The sequence below is a fragment of the Python bivittatus genome, unplaced genomic scaffold (genome assembly GCF_059951505.1).
Source record: "Python bivittatus isolate LINGU-HERP-01145 unplaced genomic scaffold, Pbiv_v1 ctg000020_np1212, whole genome shotgun sequence".
Classification (NCBI taxonomy): domain Eukaryota; kingdom Metazoa; phylum Chordata; class Lepidosauria; order Squamata; family Pythonidae; genus Python; species Python bivittatus.
Genome location: NW_028277030.1, coordinates 55,132,700 through 55,148,756, shown reverse-complemented (window position 1 = coordinate 55,148,756; position 16,057 = coordinate 55,132,700). Strand labels below are relative to the sequence as shown.

The 16,057-nt window shown below is 40.3% G+C and overlaps 1 protein-coding gene across 1 annotated transcript in view; it reads right to left on the bottom strand.

Annotated features, from left to right (window-relative positions):
* GRIK2 (glutamate ionotropic receptor kainate type subunit 2) overlaps positions 1-13,956 on the bottom strand; it is a 617,875-nt gene extending 603,919 nt beyond the window's left edge. Inside the window, exon 1 of the mRNA XM_088138810.1 lies at positions 13,870-13,956. The gene's annotated coding sequence lies outside the window, so the exon portion shown is untranslated. The remainder of the gene's footprint in view (positions 1-13,869) is intronic.
* Positions 13,957-16,057: the final 2,101 nt, after the last annotated feature.

Here is a 16,057-nt window from a genome sequence, read left to right as displayed (position 1 = left end):
AAATGAATGCAATAAAGGTATAAAATGTAGATTGGTATTTCACGCTTAAAAAAAATAAAAAGTATTGCTTACATACATAATTGCATAATAAACTTGTAATAAGCTAGGGAAAGGAAACCTTCTAGGTAGCGTAGCACTCAATCGGCAAACATTAACTGTGGAGAATAGTTCTGTAGAATGCCTGTCTCAGACTGGCTCCAGATTGGCTAAGGAGTGAGACAAGACTGTCTACTCTCTCCTTAGTTATTCAATTTATATACTGAATATAAGGCTGGATTAGAAGAAGATGGGTATGGTTTTAAAATTGGAGGAAGAAACATTAATAATCTGCACTATGCAGATGATACTACTCTGATAGCTGAAAATGCAAATAAGCTGCAAACTCTCATAATGAAAGTCAAGGAGGACAGTGACAAAAATAGAACTAAGATTAAATATTAAAAAAAAGAAAACCAAAATAATGACAACAGGCACATCCTCCCTGGCCCTCCCGTGCACCCCCTCACTTCCTCCCTCACCCAGCAGCAGCCACTTACCTGCCTGCTGGCCTGGGACTTGCAACTTCCTGGCAGCTTCCCCACTGACTTTGGTTGTGAGATGCTGGCAGGAAGTTGCCTCACCTAACGACTATAGGATTCAGTTAACAATGGCAACTGGGACTGTAGGAATTTTCCATCACTAAGTGATGTGGTCTCACTTTACGACCACATTGCTTAACAATGGAAATTCTGGCCCCAACTGCCATCATAACTCAAGGATTATCTGTACCAGAGATGTTAATAGCTTGTTCCCAATCATTCCAGAATCAGCCATTTTGTTTCCAAATGATGAGATTTGGGTTGATATCTAGGTGCTCAAAATCACAAGGTGATCTTCTTAGAAATCCTTGGGGAAAACTTTTACAAAAAAAATCACTCCCCGATTTTTATGTCCATACTAATCTATTTGTCTAGCCTCACCTTATATCCCTCTTGCTGCCAGTATGTCTTTTCAATGTCATTTCCCATCAGCTATGAAGAAAAGCATAAAAAGTGGTTATACACACACACTTACTGAATTGATATGGATAATGCTTTCACAGGGGGATAAATCTTGATACAAACATGGTTGCTGTGTGCTGATTGATTAATATACAGAAGGTTGGTTGTTTTCTTAGGAAAGGGAGAGGCTCACCAGTAGGACCCGCTTCTTCTAAAACCCTGGGAAGGATATTCATTTTTGAACATTCTAAATACTGTTGGTTTTTTTCCCTTCATACAAATATAGGGATATGCCAAATCTATCCATCCATTTTCAAATCTTAGCTTATATCCAAAGATACTCTTCAAAAGATAATTCCACACAGACAAACTGTTTTGCCTGTCCATTCTCACCATGGCAGCTAAAACCAGCACTTGTGAGAAAAGCTGCTGTGGAAGATGGGGCAATTTCCCTGGAAGAGGATGGGAAGCATCAGTCTGTATGATCAAAACTGCTGTTACACAAAAAGCAACTATGAACAGAAGCCTAAAAGCTCCAGTCATGGAGGTGGGGGGGGGGGGGGAGGAAGCTTGTTAATTCTATTCTGAGGCAGTTCTATGCCTCACTAGACACTTTCAGGATAAAGTTACTCAAGGCTAGCAACTGTGTAAGAGCATATTGCCTCTTTCTCCAACTTACACAGCAGTGTTAAGTTGTCAGTTTGCAACTTTATAGTGTCAGAATGTATTATGTCAGTTTTCAGCCTGGTCTCTCAAGACATATATCTATGGCTTAGCAACTAACATATCTCATTAAACTAAGACTAGGGCCAAAACAAAAAACCAAAAACCCAGCAACTAGACTGAACAGACTTGAAAAGAAAAGCTCATGATTATTGGATTCTCAAAACAGGGGGAAAAAATCTCTGTTGACTTTGCCAGGAATGATATTTAACTCTGATGATTGGTTCAGCAATATGATGTAGGGCCATTGTAATTGCCTTCCTTTGTGCATTCCATTGTGTTGTCCACATTCTGTTTTTTCCACCACCCCCCACCCCCAAAATAATCAGAAAAGCATGGGCACATGCAGGGACAAATAGATAAACAAATATCAGAAATAATCTTTAATTTAAAAGGTTTACTGCAGGTTTTTGTCAAGGTCTCTGTCCTATACTTGCTTTTTTTCTTTTAACTTGAGAGAATAAATGAGCCTATGGCAGTCACTCCTGCTAATCCTCCTCATCCTTCAGTATTGCCCCTTCACCATCCGTGTTCACAACTGGCCAGGTTAAGAGAGGCATAGGAGTTGTGTATCTTTTCCTCTGGGTATCCCACACAATGAGAAGTACAGAATTACAGAAGTCTCTAGCAATTTCCCTTATCCCAAAGGGAAGGCAAACACAGCTCTCTTCCACTCATGCCAATGGCATCAGGAAGTAGAAGCTTGTCTTAGAGTCTGGGATTGGTGGAGATTCCCCAGTTGGCCAAAGGCCTTCATGATGTCTTACTGTACCAACTACTGTGCATACTTATCCAGTTATTTGGCTACTTATTGGATTTGTATTGTGCTTTTCTTCAAGGAGCACAAGGTTGCTTACATGAGGATTTTCCTTTCTTTTATCCCCACAACAACTCCATGAAGTAGGTTTGACTGAAAAAGAATGACTGGTCCAACATTACCAAATGAGTGCTGTGGCTGAAGCTAGACTCAAACCTTGTTGACCCAATCCCAGTCCATCATCTTAACCACTAGATCTCAATGAGTAGTTCAATTATTTCATTGAATTCTAGGCAATTTCTCTAGGAACATCAGGTGCTCTCATATCTGGATTATGGAATGGAATGGAATAAAATAGAATAATATCTTCTATGAGTGCATGTAAGAGTACATACACTATATAAAAACAAAATCAACCTTTCTTTTTAGGCAATTCATTTCTAGATTACAGTATCTGGATTTTGTGGAAGAGATTATGTTCATGCAGATACATGTTTTGATATTGTAATCTTTTTTTGAAATGCAATAATTTTCCCCTGAAAACAATGGCATGTGGATTTTATTTATTCATTCTAGGCCCAATAGTGTATTGCAACACATGTCTTTCATTCAAAGCAAAGAAGAAAAATATGCCTCCTTAGTGAAAAAATTCTCATTTCCAACATAAAGCACGTACTGGGAGTTTGAAATAAACAATATTCAAGTATTGCAATATATCTGTTTTATGTTTGCACACACAGCATGCATTCATGCATTTGAACAATGGGAGATTTTAAAAAATCAAACCAATTCTGAATCCACATTCAGATGCTGCTTATACTACAATAGATGTATCCTTCTATTGATGTGGAACAGGACTGATAAGAGAATCAGAAAATCAAGTGTACTTTCTTACTGCTTTGCTATAATAATTTAGACCATCAGTATGATTAGACCATCTGAGATTCCTGTTTTCTCAGAGATTTTGTGAGGTTTCTGCATAAAAGGGGAAAATAAATTCCTGAACATTTTCTTGGGTTGAAGACGTCTCATATGGCTGAGAGTAGCACAGATCCTTTATTAAGACGATTAAAAAAAATTGATCACTCTAAAGTAGCCATCAGCATATTCCTTTGACAAAACTGCTATATGTTTAGTACTTACATACCCTAAAGCATAAAACACAGAGGCAGCTGAAGTTTCCTCATGGTGCTAAAGGCTCACCTGGTGAACTTTGGTATTTCATATAGCTATTAAAACCTTTCTAGTAAACTGCAGCAGTCCATTTTTAGGGCTGAAAGCAGACATGATCAGTAATCATAAGAATTATAAGCCACAACATTGGAAGAGTACAACATTGACTATATGATGATTGGCAATGAGGTCAATCCATGCCCTATCTCTTATTTAGCCATATGGAAAGAGCAAATTTTGAATGCCAATGTGTCACATGGATTTCTAAGATCAATTGTTCTTAAAACTTTGACTTGCTCATAATCCCACTAGTGGGCTGGCCTGTAGTGTGGTGCATTCAGAGTTTACTCTTTTCAGTGGCAGCATCCCCGTTCCGAACATTCTCCCAGAGGAAACATGGTTGCTCTGTCCCTCCCCCAGTGCTGTCCCATCTAAAAAAACAACTGAAGACATACTTGCTCACTTGGGCATTTTCCCAGGTAACAACTGCCACTAAGCCACCTTGCCTTTGAGACTTATTTTTAAACAGTTTATTCTCATTGTTTATTTTAATTTCTACTATTAAAACTGTTTTTATGGAAGATTTTTAAAATTGTTTGTTGAGTTTTGTACTGTATGCCCAAAGATTCAAAAGTTATTTAAGTCCTATTGCTGTGCTCAAATTATTTGGTGGGTGCGATGGGGGTGGGGGAATTCATGAAGCCTACTGTCACTAATCCAAGATGAGAAGGATGAGAAGAAAGGAAAATTGTTTCTAGAAACAGACACGCATGCACACCTTCTCTTAACCTTTCTGAATATTGATTTTAGATACCCAAAGATGTACAGGGAGAACAGTTTGAAATGTTCATTGACTACACTCTTTTATTTCTGTATTACAATTCCATTCATTCAAACTAAGAAATAATGCTGCATAACTAAAATAATGACTCATGCAGTAATGAAACAATTAATTACATTGTGAACACAAATTGCAACCAACCTATTATTGAGATTCTATGCCCATTAAGCACTCAAAGAATGACAACAAATGAAGACAAGTCAAAGTGTTCTAAAAACAGAAAACAAGGTCACAGTATTCAAATAAATTACTCATTATTACAATGTTTCTCCATAATTATTTCGGACTTTTTCAAAAATATCATAGCATGGAAAGCCTCTTTTGTGTTTGCTTGTTAATAAGAAAAGGGTAATGTATGTTCTGATGTTTTGAGGATGCCCAAGCCTGATGGCAAGAACTTAGAAAACTGTTTGCCCTTTTTAAAAAACTTTAGACTTTGAAGTGATACAGCAACAAATCTTCTTGATCTCAGAGGGTCAAGCAGGAAAAATGATGAAAGCAGCATTGTATTGTGGCAATGCAAGTTCTGCCCCTGTTTTACATGCATTGTGACAACACATGGATGCATGAAAAGGTTAAGTCTTGTATTGCAATGGCATAACACTGCTTTTGTAATTCTGCCAAAAACCTTTGATCCTACAGATGTCTCTGCTTGCTATGCAAGTAATGGAAGCATGGCCTTGCCTGGCTACAGCCAAGAATAACTTGATATTTAATTTGGTTAAATATTTGCCTGTAAATATCCTGGATCTGTTCAGACAAGACAGTGTTATAGGTAATATGGATCCAAGCCATAGGTCAAACCCAGCACTTTGTACTTGAAAACATACTGGCAGCCAATGCATTCCCAATAATATAGGTGTAACAGTGCTGAAACAGCTCTCATCCACCAACATATATGCCACCACGTTCTATACTAGTTTAAAATTCTAGGTAGTTTTCAATGGCAACCAAAGGCTGACAGTGTTGCAGTAATCCAAGCTCAGGGTAATGCAGGCATGAGTGACTTTTACGAGGGTCTGTCATTCCAAAGAAATAGCTGAAACTCTGGTTCTAGTCTCAACCTGGTGCTGAAGCAGAAGCTATGAATCCAGGACCCTCTCTAAGTCACGGACCTGCTCCTTCTGGGTAGGGGACCCTACCAAATCTAATGGCTTCTAGACTAATAGGAACTTCATCTTGCTAGGATTTAGTTTCAGCTTGTTTTCTTCCACCCAATTCCTTATAGTCTTCAGGTACTGAGTAAGATTATCCATGGCACCTTTTATCTAGTCTAAGATGGATACAGTATAACTGTTATCATCAGCATATTAATGATACCTCATCCCAAATCAATGAAAGACTTCATCAAGCAGTTTCATGTAGAAGTTAAACAACATGAACCAAACAAAGAAGCAAGCCCTGTAATACCTCATGCAGGAGTGACCAGGGGCTCAGTTGTTCATCTCCCATTACCATCAGTTGGAGCTGTCTATTCAAGTAGAAGCAGAAGCACTAAAAAAACAGTGCACCCAACTCCCAACTGTTGCAGGCAGTCTAGAAGGTCAATTATATGGCCAATTATATCAAGCCCCATTGAGAGATCCATTAGCAACAGGAGGGTTGCATCCTCTCCAGGTCTTGACAGAGATCATCCATGAGAATGAACAATGCAGTTTCAGTCCCATGCCTGAAGCCCAGCTGAGAAGAATACAGATAATCTGCTTCATCCAGGATTCCTTGCAGCTGCATTTCTACTGCTTTTTCTTCCCCAGGAAGAAAATGTTCGAGATAAAAGGAAAGTTATTTAACACTGCTGGATCAATAGATGGCCTCATGTAGCTAGGAACCGAGCCTATATCTGTAGAGTCCACAGAATCAAAGTAACCTCAGATTATCCTCAAGATGTTGCTCCAGTTATCTTGCTTGTTCCTGCCAATGTGGGGTCTAAATCAGAGTGAATCTTGCAAACATATCACAGCTGTCTGAGGGGAGATTGTCCCACCCATCTTTTCCCAATAGTACACAAGACTCATTAAACAGTGCTGCTAGATGACATTCTGCCTATGCATTAATACTTCAATGAACATTAATACTTCAGTGCCCTCATCACCACAGTGTAGGCTTGAATCTGAGCTCTTATTGATGCATGGTTATACTTACTCCCCATCTTCCTCAAAGCCTCATTTCTGTTGCTTCATGTCCTGAAACTTCTTGGTAAATCATGGATCCCCATGGATCTGCATCTGACAGAGACTGCTTAAGGGCAATTTCATATAACAGCCTCATCCTCTCTGTATTCTAGAGAACAATTAGATGCATGATGAGACTACCAACATACCACTTAGAAAATCCCTAAGCTTCTGTTGAAAACGAAGCAGATATACAGATAGTCTTTGACTTATGACCATTCATTCAGTGACTGTTCAAAGTTATGAAGGTGCTGAATGAATGGTGGTTACAACTGGTCCTCGGAGTTACAGCTGTCCCAGCACTCCTGTGGACCCCTCACTCCCTCCTCCACCCAGCAGCAGCCACTTGCCTGCTGGCCTGGGACTTGCAACTTCCTACCAGCTTCCCCACTGACTTTGGTTGTGGGAAGTCAGCAGGAAGTTGCCTCATCTAACAACCATGGGATTCAGTTAACAACGGCAACCTGGACTACAGGGATTGCCATCACTAAGTGATACGGTTGCATTTTATGACCACATCGCTTAGCAATGGAAATTCTAGTCCCAATTGTTGTCATAATTCGAGGACTACCTGTATCAGGTACTGTCAGCCCTTTAAGGTAGACCAGACTAGGAAACCAAATGCTAATGCTACTTTTATTATAGGGTTATAGTAACAGAATCTTGTAAGTCTGAATGTGCTTCCCTTCCTTTATCATCAAGAAAACTAAAGAAGTTCACGTCTGAGACACCTTCTCAAATTACATTTCTGCCTTGGACTCAAATTTATTTTGTCTGACCATTGTCTTAGTTGCTCATCTTCCAGGTTACTTTTATAGCCCATTACATGTACCTTAAGGCATTCAACCAGCTCCTATCCCCCTGTAGCAGTCAGTGATGTTAACATGCCACAAGCTGATCAGAAAGTGATCTGTCCATGATAAAGTGCTAATAACATTGTCCTTTACTTTCATATCATTAGCCATCTGCTCCAAGATCAAGCATGTGACCAAATATATACATTGTGCCTGTTAACACCAGAGTTCATCTTTATCATTTTGGCCATAACTCCTGAGCCACTCAAGATCCCACCCCTAGCACTAAGAGTCCTGCAGTGATATCTAGCAATTCAGATAGAGAAGTCAACAGGGTGGGTAGTATACTAGGGTCCCTATTTTGTCTCTACAAAATCTCAGGAACAGATACTTGCAGAGTGAGGTGCCTGATCATAGCCAAGGTCTCACATAGAATCATTGCCACCCCAACCCTAGCCTTGGATTTTTGGCTGCTAAAACCCTCAATTCCCATATAGGGCTATACTGCCATCCTCACCCAACCAGGGCCTACTCATGCTAAGTCAGCTTCCTCTTCCATGATTAAGTTGTGGAAATTCCAGATGTAATGCGTCAAGGTCTACACAGATTTGGCCTTCATTAGTAACAGCTTGAGGCCAAGATGTCTAGCAATACATCTAGAATCTAGAGAAGGAGCCATTGAGTTTGAAGAGGGGACCAGCACCAAATTGCTAGTCCCCATATTCCCAGAATGGTCAGCTCAGCACATCCCATCATATCTCCCTCTGCCAACCACAATAGTGATTTGCCTCCTGCATTCATAACTTTCCTGCAGGATCTATATTTCTCCCCCACATCCAAGCTTTGGAACTCCAACTCAGCATGAAACAGCTCATAAAATTTGGCCTGATAGCCTCTCCTGCCAGCCAGTAATAGACTCTCACTTTTCAATCATATACAAATACCATATACAATCATATACAAAAACTCAAGTCTTGCATTCCTCATTTTCTGTAGGCCTGTTTCCCACTAAAACCTCACACAGTTAGCAATGTATTTCCACCCACCCTCTTATCCAGGTGTGTTCTTCAACAACCATTGTCTCTCTCACCCAGAAACTGACATTTTTATAAGAAGTCCATTAATGAAGATTTTAGTTTGTATTTACAATGGTAACCAATACAGCATCAGGTTGAAGGACAGGGAAAAGGAAGTAAGCAATCTGGATTAATTACACTACATGCTTTGTTCTAGAGTTCAGTGTAAGATTTACATGTACAGTAAACAGGTCTCAGATGAGTTCATAATGAACATTTCATCTATTATATTTCATTTCACTCTCTCTCTGTTTTATCTTCAAGTTTGGTTGCAGAGCTAGAGGACCAAATGGTAGAAAAAGCATGCAACTAAAAGAGTGACCCCTGCTTTATAAGACATGTGACTGTCTGGGAGATTTCAAGCACCAGTACCTTGAATTGGCTCGGAAGCAAACTGTTCAACAATGCAGAACTGTGGTATTGGTATTAAGCACCAGGATGGACCAAACAAAACACGATACTGCAATTAGCAGATCAACCTGCCTAGAAGCACTGAAGATTGTACTTCAACAAATTGTTTTGTTGTGGAAGATCTGATACTCTTAAAAGATTTTTGTGTCTGCAGATCAAGCCTATACTTTTTAGAGGGTAAGCTTCATCGAACATCACTGTTTTTTCCCAAGTAAACAAGCATAGGACTGCGGTGCACATAAATGATGATGATGATGATGATGATGATGATGATGATGATGATGATGATGATATAGCAACAATGGTGCATTGGAATATCTGCAAGAAATATCATTTGCCTGTAAGCAAGAACTGTTGGGACCACAAAACAGACAAAGTAATAGAAAATGAGGAAGCTAAAGTGCTCTGGGACTTTAGAATTCAGACAGACAAGCACCTGCCACACAACACCCAGGACTTAACCACTGTTGACAAGAAAGTCAAAAAAGTCTTGATAGTGGATATTGCAATACCTGAAGACAGCAGAATAGAAGAGAAAGCACTGGAGAAAATCACAAGATACAAAGACCTGCAAATAGAAGTAAAACGACTATGGCAAAAGAAAGCAAAGATAGTACCAATAGTTATAGGCACCTTAGATGCAATCCCTAAACAACTGGAGCACCACTTGAAGACCATCAACATTGACAAAATCACCATTAGTCAATTGCAAAAGACAGTTTTACTTGGAACAGCTTATATCCTGCGATGGTACCTTTAACACCATCAAGCAACAACATCTGCCTATCCAAGGTGCTTAGGAAGGACCTGATAGGTGGATAAAAATGCCAAATCTAGTCTAAACATCTGGCTGAGTGTGCAACCAACCATAATAAAAAATATAAATGTGTCATGTTGGATTTTGTCTTGAATGCCAAAGTGCTTACAGCCAGCACAGGGATATTCTCTTCTTTAAAGTGACAAGAGGTTCCATTGAGGTTGAATAGAACTGTACTTCTGCAGATTTTTGGTAGGCTTTAGTTGGTTAACTCATGCATAAGTTCAAGTACAACATGAATTACTGTGAGATTGCCTGGAGAGGTGTAAGAGTGCTGATAAGGCCGACAATCAAGATAGTTAGTTTCTGACTGCATGGTGCGATTGAGTTTGTTTGAGCTGTGGAAAGAGCAACATGTGATACACTTTGAGATAAGGGAGGGGCAGTCTATCTTCCCAGCATGTAAGCGAAGCATAGGAAAATATAGGAGACAAAGCTAAAGATTGCAAGCTGCGATTGTACTGGGAATTGCTTGGCTAGGCTCACTCAATTACAAAAGCATTTACATTGACCCTTCCTTGCTCAGAAAGAAAAAGAAGGGGAATTGCTTATCAGTCATGGAAAGAAAAAAAAAATCCCATTGTTATTAATCGAAGGCAAAACGACTTAGCACAGTTCATCAGCTCATGTATGTTGTGTGTTCAGCCTATGCTTTTGTCTACAATTATAACAGTAATGCATAGCAATAATTCTTGCTGCGGAGATCTTCTAGGTGAAGGGACAGATCTGGGACTTGTGACTGAGGACCTCCCCCTCCCACTGATTATACAATATTGTAACTAGGAGTTTGCAGCTATGAACAACTTTGATCCCTGTGCTTATAGCACTGAATCCCATGAATGGGGGAGGGAGGAGAATCAAAGCACCTTCAGAATTGGTAGCATAGCACTGCTTTGTGCTTGAAAAGGCCGAAGGGTAGATTTGTTTTCTCCCATCTCCCTCTTCCAGATGGGACTACTATACGGCATAATTAGGCACCCAAATGCATGTCTGCCAGACACCAACACTCGGAGTTCTGAAGGCAGAGTGTGCTAGGAGGGACATGTGGCAAAAATGCACACGCATGCTTGTGCCTCTCCTCCCACCTCTACTTTTTTCAGAGTTCCCCTCTGAAGAATCAAGGGGTTTGGTTTCTTGAGAGAGTGGCGGCAAAAGAGAAGAAAAGAGCAAGAAGAAATGAGCAAGAAGCAACAAGTTAAAGTCCCAACAGCAGTGATTCTCAAAGTGTGGTTAGGGGACCCCTAGGGCCCCCAAAACCCTTTCAGGGGCTCCCCAAGGTCAAATAAAGATTTTAACATTTCTGTTTTAATTTCTAATACAGTATATATTGATAGATATAACCCACATAAACCAAAGCTCTTTGAGGTCCCCAATCATTTTTAAGAATGTCAAGGGGTCCTGAGACCAAAATGTTTGACAACCACTGCCCTAGAAGATGCCATGGAATGTTGGTGGTGGAGGAGAGCAATAGCAGAATAGCCTCAGTGTAGCAGAAGACAACACTGGCAGGGGCAGGGAAGAACTTTGAAACACATCAGCTGCACAACAGAGAGGGCCAGAGTGCTGGCAGTCATTCCAATGGGCCCAGAATAGGAGGGGGCACCGGCAATTGCACAAGGAGGCCCAGAGCACTGACAAGCGTGCAAGGTGGCCCAGCTCTCTGGCAATAGTAAGAATGCTGGACTCCCCAGCCCAGGAGGGCTGTAATGACACCCAGAGTGCCAACAATGCAGTATGAAAGCCCAGGGTGCTAGCAAGTATCTATGGAGGCTCAGAGTGCTTTCAAGTGGTTAGGGGGAGCCAGAGCACTGGCAGACATCTCATCCAAGTTCACAATGGTGGCAGCAACTGGCAAGGGATCTGAAGGCCTACCACAAGGCCAGGAGCTTAAGTTAGCCCAAGCAATAGCAGAATAGGGGCCTGTGAAAACCTTGACATTCTTAGTAGCAAGCCCAAGCACCAACTCTAGAGGGAAGTCCAAATGCACAATCAAGCCACAAACAGCATGGTTTATCAATATCAGTAACACACTGGGATGGGCAATGCAGAGATGCTCTTACAGTTCTACTCCTTATGATCTGCCAAGTATAGCAAGCCACGTTTGGGAATTTTAATTGGCAAAGTTGCTATAAAACAATATATGTAGGGACAAGCAATGATATGACATGCCCATTTCTGCAATAATATCAGAATGAAGAACAACCTCTAGAGAAGCAAATGAGTCTTACAAATGTTTATGCAACAGCAATACCTTTTTCAGAGGCATAGCATTTAGTTCTGAAACCAACAGACCACTTAGAGTCTTCCTGTTATTTTGAAAGGAGGTATTAAGCCATAGCAACAAGATGACAGGGAAGAATGACAGCTGATTCTAAATGATACAAACTCAGTAAAGTGCACTGCTGTTGTTTTCCATGAACAGTATGATCACTTCATAATCATGGGCAATAGAGATGTTGGATATTTTCTGAGGAAGTTGCATTGTCCCTACATAATAACACTGATTTAGGATTCTTCTCACAATTTCCATAACAGTAGCATCTGCAGAGAGGAATTTCATTTCAATTACTTGATACGCACATCACAACAGAGAGCACTTGGAGATCAGTGATGAGTCAAATATGCTTGCTAGGTTGGGCCAAAAAATGAGGCCATAGTAAATTAATTTGTATGACTGAAGAATAAATGTGCATGTGTGTGTGTGTGTGTGAGATTTATTTATTTATTTATTTATTTATTTTTGTGCTTTCAAGTCAGCGTTGACTCCTGGCAACTGCCTGGACAAGTCCCTGCAGTTTTCTTGGCAAGGTTTTCAGAAATGGTTTGCCATTGCCTCCTTTCCAGGGCTGAAATAAAGTGACTGGCCCAAGGTCACCCAGCTGGTTTTGTGTCTAAGATGGAACTAGAACTCCTGGTCTTCCAGTTTCTAGGCTGGTGCCTTATCCACTACACCAAAGTAGCTCTGTAGGGTATACCAAAATCAGGCCACCATAGGCCTTTCACAGCATGTTTTATTAACTTTATTTCTTTCTTTTTTTCCAGAGAAAATGTGACTGTACTTAGGAATGTTCAAAGATCATATGGCAAATGAGTAAGAAAGTGTTTAGAAGAAAATGGAAATAGATTTGAACATTTAATGTAATTTATATAATAAATTGTCCATGAGTCTGGAAAGATCGTTATTGCTAATTCTCCATCTCAACATATACGTAGAGTAATTAAGACAGAGTTGCTCTGAGTCTCTTTCTCACACTTCCTTCATCCTCTGGGGTGAGGTATCCCTTTTGCAATGGGACTGTTTTCTCCCCTGTTTTCCTGGGTCTGTTAGACATCCCATCGCAGAAAGGTACATTTCTGGCTCAACATCACATTCACTATCTAATGAGAGCATGAGCACTACACGAACACTTACATATGCACACATACACACCACATTCCAATATTCTTCCAAACACTACCCCCATATCATGGATAGCTATACTATGAGGAAGAGGAAGAAATCTAGCTTCCTCTTCCTCTAAGAGATCCTGCTTCCAGTCATTGGTTTCCTGCTGCCATTAGCAGCATGAATCCAGCTATTTTGTCCCTGGCAATTTTCTGAATGCTGCATGCCAAAACTATAGGAGAAGGAGCACCAAAGGAGCTTTGAAGAGCTGCATGCAGATTGCCCTTCCATTCTAGGAATAGCAATATTATGATTCATATTCATATTCATATTATTATTAAAAATAATTCTGCCCACACAATATTAAGGTATATTTATAAACCATACTACAGCCATTGGGGAGTTATCTGTTTGTGATACCATCAGAGGCATGTGCGGGATCCAGTGCTTTTGTCAAAGTGGGGGAGTTGGGCGGTGATATAAAATTGATATATAAATAAATAAATAAATAAATAAATAAATAAATAAAGTGACCAAACTAGTAGCATTATGCTATCATGTTACAAGCTCTAACCTGTTCTTATCTGTGTGCAGTGATGTTTTTATCATTTTCCTCTTCTTGACCCCCCCCCCATACACCTCTGGAAACCACACCACGTCTGGGTGGCATCTAAAGGTTTTTCCCCACCGTTGAGTTAAAGTCCTATGCACCCATCCTTATGTCATCAGCAGAAAACTTACCAGCATGACATTTGCTGCTTCACTGCTGATTTCTATCCTGCCTTTATTGCATCTGTTTTGAATCACTGCTGAACGAGGCTGTCCTGATTATTCATATGCAGTATACGATAAGCAAAGTGTTTGGCTGATTCCTCTGGCTTTGTTGCCCTTCCACTTCAGTGTGTCAGCTGCTGGCCGGAGAAACAATCACTACACCGCGGCAGGAATAGATTGCATCTGACTGTATGTCCATTATTTTTAGGTTCCTTCCTGTGCCCTTCCTCATTTAGCCATAAAGAAACCAGCCAAACCAGACTGAGTCACAAAGGGAACTGAATCACAAACAACACTTTTACTTATGATTTCTCACCCCCCACTTTTTTAAAAATTTAATATTGGTAACAAATGCCAACTTCCAGATTCCTCCGTGTTTCCTCCATATTTGGGAGATAATGGGGAAGGGGGCAGAATTGGTCCCATCATTTTAGCATTATGGCATTTCAGTCTTGCATCAAACTGAGAAGGGTCATAGAGTTAAAGCATTTACAATACTACTCACTGAGCAACTCTACTGCTATTATTCAGTTCCTGCAGACCACCTTTTAAATATATTGACTGTTGAGTGCTTCCAACTTTCTCTAAGGGATATAAAATGGCAACACCCATATGTCTGTCTTATTTTTTTTACTGCTTCAACTGCTGCTAAATAAAATAAATAATTCCTTAAATTTATTTATCCATTTAATTTACAATGAATTTTACATTATTAAAATAAATAATAAAAGGCTGCTGCTGTATGGACAGACATGTGATTATGGCAGAAAAATATTTGCATAACACCAAATGAGGGGTGCCTAAGGAACCCTTATGCTTGAAACAATATACTTCTACAAGTAAGCTTCCAGGTGCAATTCAAGATGCTGGTTAATACCTTTAAAGCTCTACAGCGGTGTTTCTCAACCCTGGCAACTTTAAGATATGTGGACTTTAGTTCTTAAAATTCTCCAGCCAGCACGCTGGCTGGGGAATTCTGGGAGTTGAGGTCCACATGTCTTAAAGTTGCCAAGGTTGAGAAACACTGCTCTACAGGCATAGGGCCTAGTCATCTGAGGGACTGTCTGTCTCCCATGGCCTTCCTGGAACAGCATTCTCCCAGAGATTCAAACGGCCCTCACTCCACCCACCTGTACACAAAATTTTAAAAACTGGTTCTTGGGTTACTGTAGCTGTTGCCTGGCCCCTTTAAGTCAGAGGATGAGTGTTTTTTGAACTTGCTCCCTCCAGACAACAGCTGTTCTTTTTATATAATGTCATTTTCATCTGTTTTTTCCTTGTGAAGCTGCCTGGAATCATCCTGGAGTAGAGTGGCCCAGGAATTGGATGAATGAAGAAATGAACAAATGAATGAATTCTTGCACAAATCAAAAGGACCACGTGCACAGCACTGCTATGTCTGATTCTTTAGGGAGGCAACTACAGGATGATGGCGAATGAGGTTAACAAGTGATAGCAGATCACCCATATTAGCCTGAAACAGCCAAGAACCCCTTGTCTGATTTTACCTACTACTCATCACCTGAACTCAACCCACACATAATGGGTGGCAAAGCACAACAGGATTCATACCTCCTGCAGGGCTCTTTGGATGCTGTCAGTGTAAAGGAAAAGCACAACTTTAACACTGGTGTAGACTTAAACCCATCTCAGTTATGGACTGGGGGTGACATGAAGGTAACATCAGGGGGAGATAGTAGAAAAAAAGTTGCTGCCAGGACAAGTTTGTGCTTAACTAGGTGCCAGGGGTGAGGTGGAGAAGAAGCTCATGACGATGCATTCAAATGAATGGGACAATCATATACCATCCCCATCTATCATCCCCACTAAATCAGATGTCTTTAATTGGACCTGTCTATCTGCATCACTCAGAGAAGCCGCTGCTGCATGCTTGCAGTGCCTAAGAATAAATCAGTTCTAAGAGCTGCATCAGAAGCAATATGATTGTTGAGGGAATAGCTACATTTAAGCTATATTATTTATGGTACTGCTATCTTTGGACTTTTGGACATCAAGATTCAAAGACCCAGTTGACTGTATGGTTTCAGTGGGGCTCCTAATTCATACATCGCATTAGAATATTTAAGTCTGGTAAATGGACCAATTTGAAAACTTGAAGATTTATCTGGGAACAAATCCTGCTTGAATATTAGTA